Raw genomic sequence first — 12,541 nt, 5'->3', positions numbered from 1 at the left:
AAATTGGGTTTTAGAAGAAGTTTTACCGAGTATTAGAAAATATGGCGAGTACAAACTTGAAAACGAAAATAAGCAGTTAAAAGATGAAATAAAACAGTTACAAATTAAAGATGAAATGAAATCATTGAAAATAGAGAATCAAGAATTGCGAATGGAATTAATGAAGAGAGATATGGTATGTAAAGATTTTGATAAGAAAAAACACCATGTTTTTGTGTTAATTAAGAAGAATCACATGTGGGAATATCCTTATTACGTTATCAGAGCTCAGAAACGAGAAATACCAAACCGATTAAAACATCTAAAAATAAATTATCCTGAATTAGAGATTTTGTTCATTGATGACGAACCAAATTCTATCAATCTGTATAACCAAATGAAAGAATCTTTGAATATTTTATACAACGGAAATCATTTTACTACAAATATGGCAGAATCTCGACTGATTTATAGAATATCTAAATTACACGATGAAAATGTTTCTAAATTTTACTAAAAACTCTCGATTTATTATATTTTGTTTGTAAATGTTTAGCATAACTAGGTAACCATTGTAGAATTCTTTTTTCATATTCACAAGGCATTTCGTTTTTATAACTTTCGCTGAAAATTTTTTTAGCACAATCTTTGCAAAAAGCATCTTTTCTATCTTTACTATACTGCCAGTTATTAAATTCAGAAATATTTTTAATTTCTTTACAAAAGTAACACTTTTTCTCTTCTAAAGTTAATTTGTTCATTTTATCATATAATTCCTTACAATAACAGTCTTTTCTATTCTCTTCTTGACACTTTGTACATTTCTTTTGAGACTCCATTTATATAGAACAAATTATTACACGATGAAAATGTTAAACTCTTGAATTATGATATTTTGTTTGTAAATGTTTTTGATAATTATTTAACCATTTTATAGTTCTTCCACATTCACATTGAGTATCTTCATAATATAATCTACGGTGATTCTTCTTTACACAATCTTTACAATATGAGTCTTTCTTATCTCTACTATAGTGATCACTATTAAACTCTGAAATTTTTTTAGTTTCTTTACATTTAAGACATTCTTTCTCTTCCAAAGTTAATTTTTCTATTTTATCATACAGCTCTTTATGATACTTCCTATAACAATCTTTACAATTATAAATAATTCCATCTTTTCTATTCTTATCTTTATAAAATTCTTCAAAACCTTTTAATTCTTTGCACATTGAACATTTCTTTTGGGCCTCCATTTATATAGAAAAAAATCTTTGACTTTCTCAATTCATATTCATAAAACTTTCCGGTTATTTCTTCATTATTTAAATCTTTTATACTATAAGTTACAGGATCTGTGTTATTAATTTGATAAATCACAAAGATTTCTCTTGACCAATTGTTCTTATATTTGTTCGAAAATGTTTGTTTTTTACTAACAATTCTTACATGATCATTGACTTTAAATTTAGTTTTCGTGTGAATTTCAGGTGGAACATACTTGAAAACGGTCTCTAATAACTCCTTTTCTGCATCCTTATCTACGTCTTTCGGTTTCATTTTGATTGTGCTGTGAACTGTATCGTTATAATTGTTTACGATTTTTTGAAGAATATCGATCCATTTAAAGTTTTTATTAATCTCAAAAATTACTTTCATTCTCTCATTTTGAGTTCTGTTATATCTCTCTACAATACTTTATTTCTCTTCGTTTTCAGTATGATAAATCTTAATATTGTATTTCCTCAAAACATCGTTAAATTCTTTATTTTTAAACTCTAAACCCTTATCTGTATGAAGTAGGTTAGGAGGTTTGTGATTGATCCTTATGGCATCTTTTACTATATCTTCGAAAGCTTTTGAAACATCCTTGCCGTTTTTTCTTTTGATAGCTCTTGACCAAGCATATTTTGAGAAAGTATCAATAACATTTAACATATACTTAAATCCATCATTTTGATCCGAATAGTTAGACATTATAACTAAATCTGCTGCCCATAAATCGTCAATTCCTAATGTTATAATTTTTCTCTTTTTAAACTTTTTTCGTACTGGTGCATGAATTTCTCAAGCTTCAATCTCTATCTCATCTTCAGTCTTCAATTCTTGCTTAACAGGTTTTGGATTTGGATTCTTTATAAACTTACTCTTGTTTGTCTTACATTTTGAACATTTTGCAGCAATTCTATACAATCCATTTTGAGTTTGAACGATTTTTGAATCTATATTTTTTGTTTTCTTTTTACACTTGTGACAGTGAATTAAATCATCTTCCATTTACATATCAAAGTTTCCAAGTTTGTTTAATTCGTCTAATATATCAGATTTTGCTTCATAGCCATACGGTACTGTATCGATCTTATTTTCTAGGACAATTCTCTTATCATCTTTAGCGTTCAGTGCCAGCTTGTTTATGGTAACAGTGTACAACTCATGTTTATAACTTTTGATGACTGTCATCTCCCTAAATTCTTCTTTATCTTCGAACAAACATCTCTTCAAGTTTTCGATATTTATTGTTTTATTTACAACGCTTCTCTTAATTCCTTTACACCTAACTGGGTTTTTATCTAGATATTTGTACGAGTACATCTTAGACCTTAAACCACAAAATTCTTCTAAAACTTCGCTATTTAACTCATCTTTGAATTTCCCTATTACCTTCTTATTTTTAGTAGTGAAACATTCATGATCTTTTGGATAATCACTTGTATCAAAGTCATCTATATTTTCTTTAATAATTTTAAAAGGATCTCGTATCAATTCTAGAAAATAACTGTCTGTATCCATGTAACACAGATTCAAATCTGGATCAAACTTCTTTAATTTGTTGTAATAAAACTCGTACATTAGCAATTTTGAGAGGTCGAGAACTGAAAATCCTATGTAAATCGGTTTGTTAAATTTAACCTTTTGTTTGTACATGTGACTCGCTATACAGTTGTCGTCAAAGATGTTAAAGCATTTGAAATTTGTTTTCTTAGCTTGTTTCATTGAAAATTCTTCATTTCCAAGCTTAATATCACATCTGTTTCTCACATTTTCCATAGATTTTCCAAACACTGAGTTGTTCATCAGCTTATAAAAGTCCTTTTCAAAGTCGCTTGTAGCTTTGGTTCTCATGTTTGTGTTAAAATCAATGTATTCTTTCATAAAAGGCTTCTGATCGAATGCAATAACTCTATTCACATGTTTCAAAATCATACCTTGTTCCAAATAGAACTTCAAATTTCTCGAATGAACAACGTATTCAGTTTTATCCAGTAGAGTTGTGCAAAGTTTGTTTTTAAAATGTTCTGGAGCAAGAGGTAAATCCTTGTGATGTTCGTGTAAATTTGTTGGATATCCAAGATCGACTTCGAGAATATAGCCATAATCTTCGTCGCCAGTGAGTTCTAAAATTGTTTCTTTCCACTCTTCTTTTGTATACGTTTTTGGATCCATCCACTTGATATCACTATACGGCAGTTTTTGCATAAGACCATACCCATAAAGGTTATTAGCATCAACGTAGAGTAAATAATTTTCGGGCTTTATCTTATCGAAATCTTTCAAATATTTGTTATTTGCTTTCACATATCGTTTAATACACTGAGAAATGCCTCCGCGAATACCTTTTTCGATCATCAAATACATATTATAATCACTAATTAATTGTAATTCTATCTTCGTTAATTTTAACATTGCGTCCCATGCGAGACTGGGAGCTGTTAGATAGTGTGCTGGATCAAGTTTATAGCAATTCAAACAAATATTCCTAAAATTTTCAAAGATATCAGCGAGCAATAATACATCTTGGATATTGTACAAATCAGAGTAATTTCCAAGATTTTTATCTTTTAATTTGTTCCAAACGCTCAAGTAGTGTTGATAATCTTTCTCAGATATGCTCTCGTCTGTCAAAAGTGAATAGAAATCTTGAATTTTCAGCTCTTCTGTGTAATCAAGTTTTTCAATACTGTCGATAAATTCATAGGGAAATATTCCTTTTCCAGATAGAATTTTAAAAATCTCGTCGTCGTCATTTGGCTGTCTTTCTATTATCTCATTCAGTCCATCTTGTATAAAATGATTTGTATGTTTGAAGTCTTCTCTCTTTAGATTTTTAGCTAACTTTTCTATAGACGAGGCCATGAATCTGAACGTGTCTACAAACGAAAACTTGATGAATTTTCTTGGCTTATCACCTTCGAATTCATAGCCATATCCAGAATTTACAGAATAATTTATATATTTTTCATCGGTGTTTGCAATCAAATCAACATTTCCATATTGTTTAGCCAATTCTTTTATGTACAAATGAGTATCGTAATTTGACATATTGTGGCAGAAAACGGGAATATTCTGAGGAAATTTCAAATTTAGATTGCAACATGCATGAGCTGCGCCTCGAAACTTGCCGGTTAAATGACAATGATCTCTCACTTTATTATAACTCTTATCTTTCCAACTATCAGGAGTAAAACCATACTGAATTGACCCAACATCATAAGCAGACCATTCACAGATATGACAAACGTTTGAATTTTGATACGAAATTTCTTCTTCTTCTGTCAATTTCATAGGTTTCATGTTCTTAGAATTATATTTTTTCGCTATGTATTTCGATAATTTATTGAGTTCTTCAAACAATTTTGTCGGGACGTTTTTCAAATCTTCTTCATTTTTGGCACGATAACATATCGGTTTGTACATGCGATTGGTCACATTCGACACTAAATATAGAGTAAAACCATAAGGAATGTGCCTCTGAATCTTGGTTGTAGTCGATCTTTGTGGATTGTTCTTGCATGTCGGAATTTTTTCTAATATGCTCTCAAAGTCCATATAAATTACGTACGGATGGTTAAATTTCTTTTGATAATTAGTAAATTTAGTTGTTTGACCTGGAAATGGCATAATTGGCTTACAAACTTCATGTTGCTTACAAATTTCTAAATGATCTGATAAAGCACTATATTTGTAGAAATGGCTTAAACATCTTCGACACAAGAACGTCTTGTGAGCATTTTTTGATATCTGTGAACTCGCTAATCTACTTAAATCTGTTATCAAAACATAATGGGATTTATCATCTTGTTTAACATACAATAAACCAACTTCTAACTTGGCGTCATAAACTTCTGAAATTTGCAACGGTACTATGTGTAGTTTTTCATCAAAAGTATAGACATTTACAGACATTTTCGGATACTTGTACTTTGCTTTGCTGCTTCGTTTTTCAAATAATTGTATATCTTTTAAAGACATAGGATAGTCGAATCCAGAAAATATCTCATCGTTCACGAATTTTTCGTATTGTTTTGCTCTGTCAACATGAGTCTCTGGTTTTTCAATAGCGCATCGGATAGAGTAAATAAAGCAATAATCATCTTTATTTTTGATATTTACACAAGCTTTTTTATCTTTGATTTCCTTTGGTAAATCGATATATGATCCTGCGTTCATAAATTCATGTTTATTAAGGCTCAAAACTAGTTGTTTACAACTTTTAAATGTCCATCCGGAACCTTTATTTGGATTATTCGTTTGTTCTCGATGTGTTAATTTATTAAATTGCTTAGTAATAAAGTCGTTTACGTCAAAGATTTCGTCTGCTTTGATAGTAAAATACATTAGACATGTTTGCGGTTCACCATTCACTAAAGTTCGTTCGTATTCACATTCCAAAGAGAGATAGCCCTTCATATTTTTAACATTTTCTTGAAATTTCTCGATTAAACTTTTAATTTCTGACCGCATAATTGAAAGATATTTGTAAATTGACATGGAATTGTCGTTCAAGTTTGTTAAAATGTATTGCTTGAAAAGACCGTGTATTGAGGATAAAACTTCTACATCAATGATATTTTCGGATTTTACTTTAAGAGTTTTATCAATTTCTTCGATCATTTCAGACTTAGTTTTATCGTTTGTTTCTAAGGACAATTTTTCAGCGATTGATTGAATTTTTTCATCATTAAATAGATTGAGATCTTTTTTATCTTCCTTAAAGCTTTTCTTTAATTCACGCAATTTTTCTATATTGTACATCTTTTCGTGACCATCGATTTGATTCTCTTTAGCCCAAGTCCTCAAATAATTTAGTTCTTTATTATAAATTTCTTTGTTCTTCAAATGATTTTTCGAATTGTAATGACGAGTATAGTGATGTTCAAAAATGTCTTTTTTGCAGTATGGGCACTCTATCTTTTTCCGCTCCATATTTAAAGAGCAAAAATTTGTAAACTAAAATTTTGAGAAGTGGTGATTTTTGTGACAACTTGACACAAATCAGCACAATTTCTGGTCAAATGTTTTCAGATTGTTCTATTTAAAGAGCAAAAATTTGTAAAATTAAATTTTGAGAAGTAGTGATTTTTGACACAAATCAGCACAATTTCTGGTCAAATGTTTTCAGATTGTTCTATTTGTTATAGAAAAATCTTTTAACTAAATTTAGTTAAAAGATTTTTCTATAATAAATGGCAGCGCTGTTACAAGAGTTGAATAAGGTTGGTGAACTAAGATTCAAAGAATATAAGAAATTAGTGGAATTGGAAGAAAAAAAGAGATATAGAATCTTGAATTTGGAGAAAATGAAAGATAAATTCGGGTTTACAATAATTGCCGAGTTGGAAGATTGTAAAGTACACTTGCCGAACAGATTTTTGACTGTTTTGGATGAAAAAAAGATTAAAGAATTAAACAAAAATGAAAAATTACACTTGATTGTTACTGGAAAGAAGACTATTAAAGATAAAGACTGTGTTACAATTAACTTTGTAGAATAAAGATTTTTTATTAAGATTTTTTGATTTTTTCATTAAAACAGCTTATAAATGTAGAAGCAAACATTGAACAGTAAAACAGCTAAAGATTCGGTTATTTAACATTCGTGCTTTCCTGTTAGATTTTATTAGATTTGTTTATGGTTCAATGGACAGTATTTTACATTGATTTTCTGTCTGTCCCAAAAGTGGTCTAGAACCGGCATATTCATATCTACTTACATACATATATATATACACTAAAAGATTCTTTAAATACAATTGTTGCAAAGGAGTAAAGCTTCATGGAAAAAAAGTAGGATAACACTTTATTTATTGTTCCTTAATCCTGTTTTAAAGAAGCATTTTATGCTTATGTAAAGGGGTTCCAAAACTGATTTTAGTGCGCCACCCCAAGCAATGTTTCCAAGAAATATTAGAAATATAAGAAGAGCATGGACATAAGGCCAATACGTTATTTTAATATCCTTTTCATCTCAGATATCACTCACACTTCTGAAGGTGAAAATATATTTTATTACTTTTGCTTGAATATAGGCTATGTGATCAGACCATTTAAGGCGATGTTAAAAAATTACACCCAGATATTTGTTGCTTGTAATACGTTGTATACTTTTGCAACCACATGTTAAATTTGCAGGATTGCCACATTGATGAATTCTCAAACCATTTAAATTGTAATTTTATGTTGTATAGTAACCATAGTAATCAACTCATTTTAAATAATGCCGCTTATAAGGAAACAAAGTAGAATTGGTAAAGAACGGTATAAATTGAAAGGCCAAGGAAAGAAAAGGAAACGTAACTTTCCATTAAAGTCCATATTTAAAATAATATTTACTTTCTTACAAGATAAAAATTATTTAAAGATATACAGATTTTTATGATTATTGCTTAAAAAAATAACTATTATTTAGAAGGAAGCCAACTCAAATACAATTCTAAGAATAAATTATTTAAGATTCTTTTTAAAAGTAATAAAATGTATGAATGTTATTTAGCCTGTACAGTGTTAAAAATATATCATAGGGTCCTTGAAGAACAGTACACAAGGATTGATATTTTATTCTTAAACAAAATAATCTTACAAAAATGAAGTATACATTTTCATAATGAAGGATAGAATATTTATTTCTTAGCCACAAGCACATGGGCATTTATGCGATGGGTTACTTTTTAGTTTTATTTTGATGATTTAAATTAGCTTTTGTGTTCTTCCACCTCATCATTACATTCTTAGTGTTAATAAGCTTGAATTAAAGTCTAATAATTATTGTAATCTAAATTAATCCAGGAATCATAAAGGTCTAAATAATGAAAATTATTCTCGATCAATATGTTAATAAGTGTTAAGGAAACAAGAATACTACAAGCAATAAGGCTGTGATCAAACATATTGTTGGGGACTACCACTTGTGTTTCCTCCAACCTCATCCTTCTTCTCCATTTTAATATGGGCACTGTCCCATAATTTGTTTTCCTAACCTTAAACCCAATGCTTGGACACCAAAATTAAAACTTTTATTAGGTTGCAAGAGCCATAGACTCACTAATTCCTTTTTAAAGCATTGTTGATAAGTTCTCTGAGATGAAGAGTATAAATTTTGGTTAGACCAAACCTAACAACAATTTTAGACCTTATAAAAATTTCACAACATAGAATTTGTAAACTTCAAATTTTGATTTTTGATGGAGACTATCAGTGTTTAACCCAAATTGGACTTTTAATGAGGTAAATTTTGTAATTGTATAATTTTATAATTTATTAAAATTCTGAATATTACTCATTGTATGGACTTTCATAAACTTATGACAATATCTAAAAATAGACATGTTCAGCCAATCCTGAGTAAACATATTGCTATATATATATATATATATATATATATATATATATATATATATACCAACTAGCTTAATTATCATCATTGAAACAATTATTTAGTTCTATCTTTACAGCCGAACTTAAATTCTCAATCTCAAAATTTTTATATTGTCCTATAACCCCCAACATTGTAATTTTGACCTTTTTATATTTCAAACCAAAAATTTCATAATTAACTCTTTAAATAATATTTAAATAAATTGTCGAACAATCATTGTAAATAAAACAACACCAGAGTATATTTCAATTTCTTTAGCTTCAATATTCTAGTATCCAGTTCCTAGTCTATACTAGGACATATAATAATAAAAATAAATTAACAATATATGTTAACGCAAAATGCGAGCTTTAAGTTAAAACTCACGTTCTGATTTGTAATATTCTCGAGTGATGAAGGATAAAACTGGCTACTTGAGCAGATAGACGGTTTCGGAGATCAAGTTGAGAAAAAGCATCAGATGGCCGTCACTCTTTGTCTTGTCTTGGGGTCCGGATGAATAATTTGTGACAATAGTTATATACAAATAGAGTAAAAAGTGTACAAAAGATAATTACTCTTAGTATAAAATCAGCAGTTTAAGAACATACGTGTCACACACAACACTGGAACACCACACGTGGAGAGCTCTGATACTGTGTAACAGGAAAGTCCGGGTAAAACCTCTACTTCACGTAGTATCGTTATTTATTTGTATTCTCTCTCTCTACAATCTCTATCTTTAACCTCGTCAATGGTTATTTTTATTATTTTTCCGATGTTCTGGAAAAAATATATTTGACAGAACGACCTAATTGGAACTCGTAGTAATATATTCTAATTGAACTTTGTGAGAGACAACTTGCCAACCGGGAAGGACCTAGCGAACCTTGTCCGTAAGTACAATTCAATGTTTTTTAACGTAAATGTTTTGATCTTTCTTGCGAGACATCTATTTAAATATATTATAAAGTGAATCACGTGTGATGACATTACATTTGCCAGATTTCAATGAAAAATTGAGGTGGCACCGCGCAGTGTTATCTGATAGACAACAAATCGCTACGCGGGGCTGATGAAAGAGCCGACATCGTCATTATTGTTAATATCTCAATGTAGTATGTGTTAGAGTGATGTGTGATTGTGATCCTCGTACTAGTGATTTGTGCTCGGGACTTGCATCCAGTGCAGTGACAACGCTTGGACTGGACTCTTTGGGTATGTTTGAACCCTTTTCGTTCCTTTATTTTCTTCTTCTGTTCTTTATTTTTGTATTTATTAATACCTCCCTCACTTGATGAAGAGGATAGATTCCAACCCTCGAAACGTTGTGTTATACCTTTTGTAACATGTAACGATGGCAAATGTCCGAAATCCTGTTATTCTTTCAAGACAAAGGTGTTTGACAATATGCAATGTCGAATTCAAGGTATTTCGGATGCAATAAAATTACTAAATTCACTTCTACTGCTTAAATCTTTTAAGTCAGTAATATACCTTTCAATATTTTCGTCTTGCTTTTGTTCCCTCAAAGAAAACATGTCTCTAATAAGTAAAATGTTTATTACGGATAAAATAATACTAAAATTTAGAAAGAACTGTTTTATTTAACTTTTGTCCTATTATTCCGGAGTAAGATAAGCAATTGTAAATCTTTAGAGTCCGATCACCAATCACTGATAATAAAAGTGCAATTATTTTTATATTCGCTTGGTTGTTTATTACTTTATTACTAACAATTATACAGATGTTAAAGCTTTGCTTGAAAACAGACAGTCTTCAGACATATTTTCCGACCAGTTAAATTGCTGCGTTTTATACAACAATGGCGGAAGTAGTTTGTATATTAGATTCAGAAGACTTGCCACTACTCTTATTTTCTTCATCTCCAATCCCCATTTTGCATTAGTTGATGCGCTTAAATGTTATATTTTGAATTTATCCATTTTCGTTCTGTACCGTGTCATATGGTAAGTTTAAATAAATAACAACAAAATTGTTCTCTGAGCTGCAGGATTGCTTTGTCTGCACATATTTTGGAAAGGCAAACGCAGGATAACCTTATCGCTGTGACCTTTTACGTCTGTTCTTAAAAATAAGCAGTGAACAATATTTATTTACCCAAGTTGCTACTGCATACGATAGGCATTTAACACAAGCTATTGTATGACTTTTCTACTCTTATTCGAAGTTCTTACCTCGGGTCCAAAATGATTTCGAGATTTGACAGACAGGGGTTTAACATGTAAACAATCTTATGAAAGAAGGTATTAATTTTTGTGAGGTGTTTTAAACATTGAATTAAGCTGTTAAAGAAGGTAAGAAAAAGCTATATGATGAAATACTCTATGATAAATAGTTTCATAAAATTAACAACTTTGAAAGATCTAAATATCTTCAGATAATAATAACATTGTTTACGAACAATATAAACTGAAAAATGTGAATGAGACCAGAACTTATATGACAGATAACTGTGACAGATGATCTTAACTTTCGAAATACAATGCTTCAGTAGCATTTCTTTAGTATTTTATTCTAACTCAAGGAGATCGATTAAGCTCATTCGATATAAAGTAAACAGCATGAAATATCCTCAATGATATAGGTGAGCGTGCAAACTTGACCTGTTATTAAATTTGAAAGTAATAATACACATAAAACATTTAGAAAATATCGTATAATTAAAGACATTGAAAAACATTTTGAAGAATTGAGTTGTATATTATTTTTTATAAAGAGCACTGTTGGTGTATTAACAAGCAAAATCGTGGTGGTAGTTATAAGTAATAACTGAAGACTTACGTAATGCAATGCTTTAAATGTCTTCATGAAAGCAAAAAGGATATTGTATTACAGTAGTCTTATGTATGCAAATTCACATTTTATACACAATCCAATTTTTACCCTAAAACTCACTCAGATTTTATTTACACGTTCTTACAACAACGCTGGGATATTTTGCATTGATTTTTTGAGAACATTTAGAAGTCTTCCATGCAACCTTCCATGAAATTTCCGATAAAAAGGCCTTCGTTATTACAAATTTTTAAAGTAAATTTTGAGTTGTCTTTGGTCAGCCAATTAGAATTTCTGACATGTTCAGAAAACGTGAACAGGATGATGTTGAAATGCGACAGTTATATGCATCCACTTCTATTTCCACACTGATGGAAGTTCGTACCCTGACTTAACTCACACTTAAATCTGTAATACGGTACAATCAAGTTAAGACTCTACTTTGGTAATATCAATACTCTGAGCTCCACAAACATTCTAGGCATGACTTCTTCAATTATAAGTAGATGCGTCGTAATGACTCTTTTCGCTTTCTTATCTAAAGTCATTATTCTTCTATAGCTATGGAAACTATTTTAACTGACATCATATTAATGTTAGAAGTTTTAATCACCAGCTGTACACATGTCTTAAGGATTCTACAACTTAGCTCTTACTGCTCAATAACAATAATAGTGAAGAAAACAAGTTTTATTCTTGCTACATGTGAGTCAAGAACGAGATGTATAAAAGAACCCAATGTTGAAAATATTGCTGTTTAATTCAGTATTAAAAGAAGAATTGAAGAAAAGTTGAACGATCGGATTCCAATTAAATGTATAGTTATAATTTATGATTTTAACAAACACTATTTTATTTCATTAGGAAAAAATGAATAGATAATTCTAAGAAAATACCACTGATGTTCAAGGCATGATTATATTTTTAACCTTATAAACCAAATTCTATTTAGGAATATTATAATAAGCCAAGAATCTTCATCAAGAGAATCACAAAGTTAGTTCTTCAAGGAGCGAAGCTGAATTTTTCCTAGGAATAAAAATATACTCATACACGTATACATTTTCGTTAATGCTTTGAGTCATTCCCAGTGTTTAGGAATGAAAATGATGTCTTTTTCATATTTGTTTA

The sequence above is a fragment of the Homalodisca vitripennis genome, chromosome 7 (assembly GCF_021130785.1).
Source record: "Homalodisca vitripennis isolate AUS2020 chromosome 7, UT_GWSS_2.1, whole genome shotgun sequence".
Classification (NCBI taxonomy): domain Eukaryota; kingdom Metazoa; phylum Arthropoda; class Insecta; order Hemiptera; family Cicadellidae; genus Homalodisca; species Homalodisca vitripennis.
The sequence above is the reverse complement of the archived record's forward strand: the minus strand, read 5'-3'. Positions refer to the sequence as shown.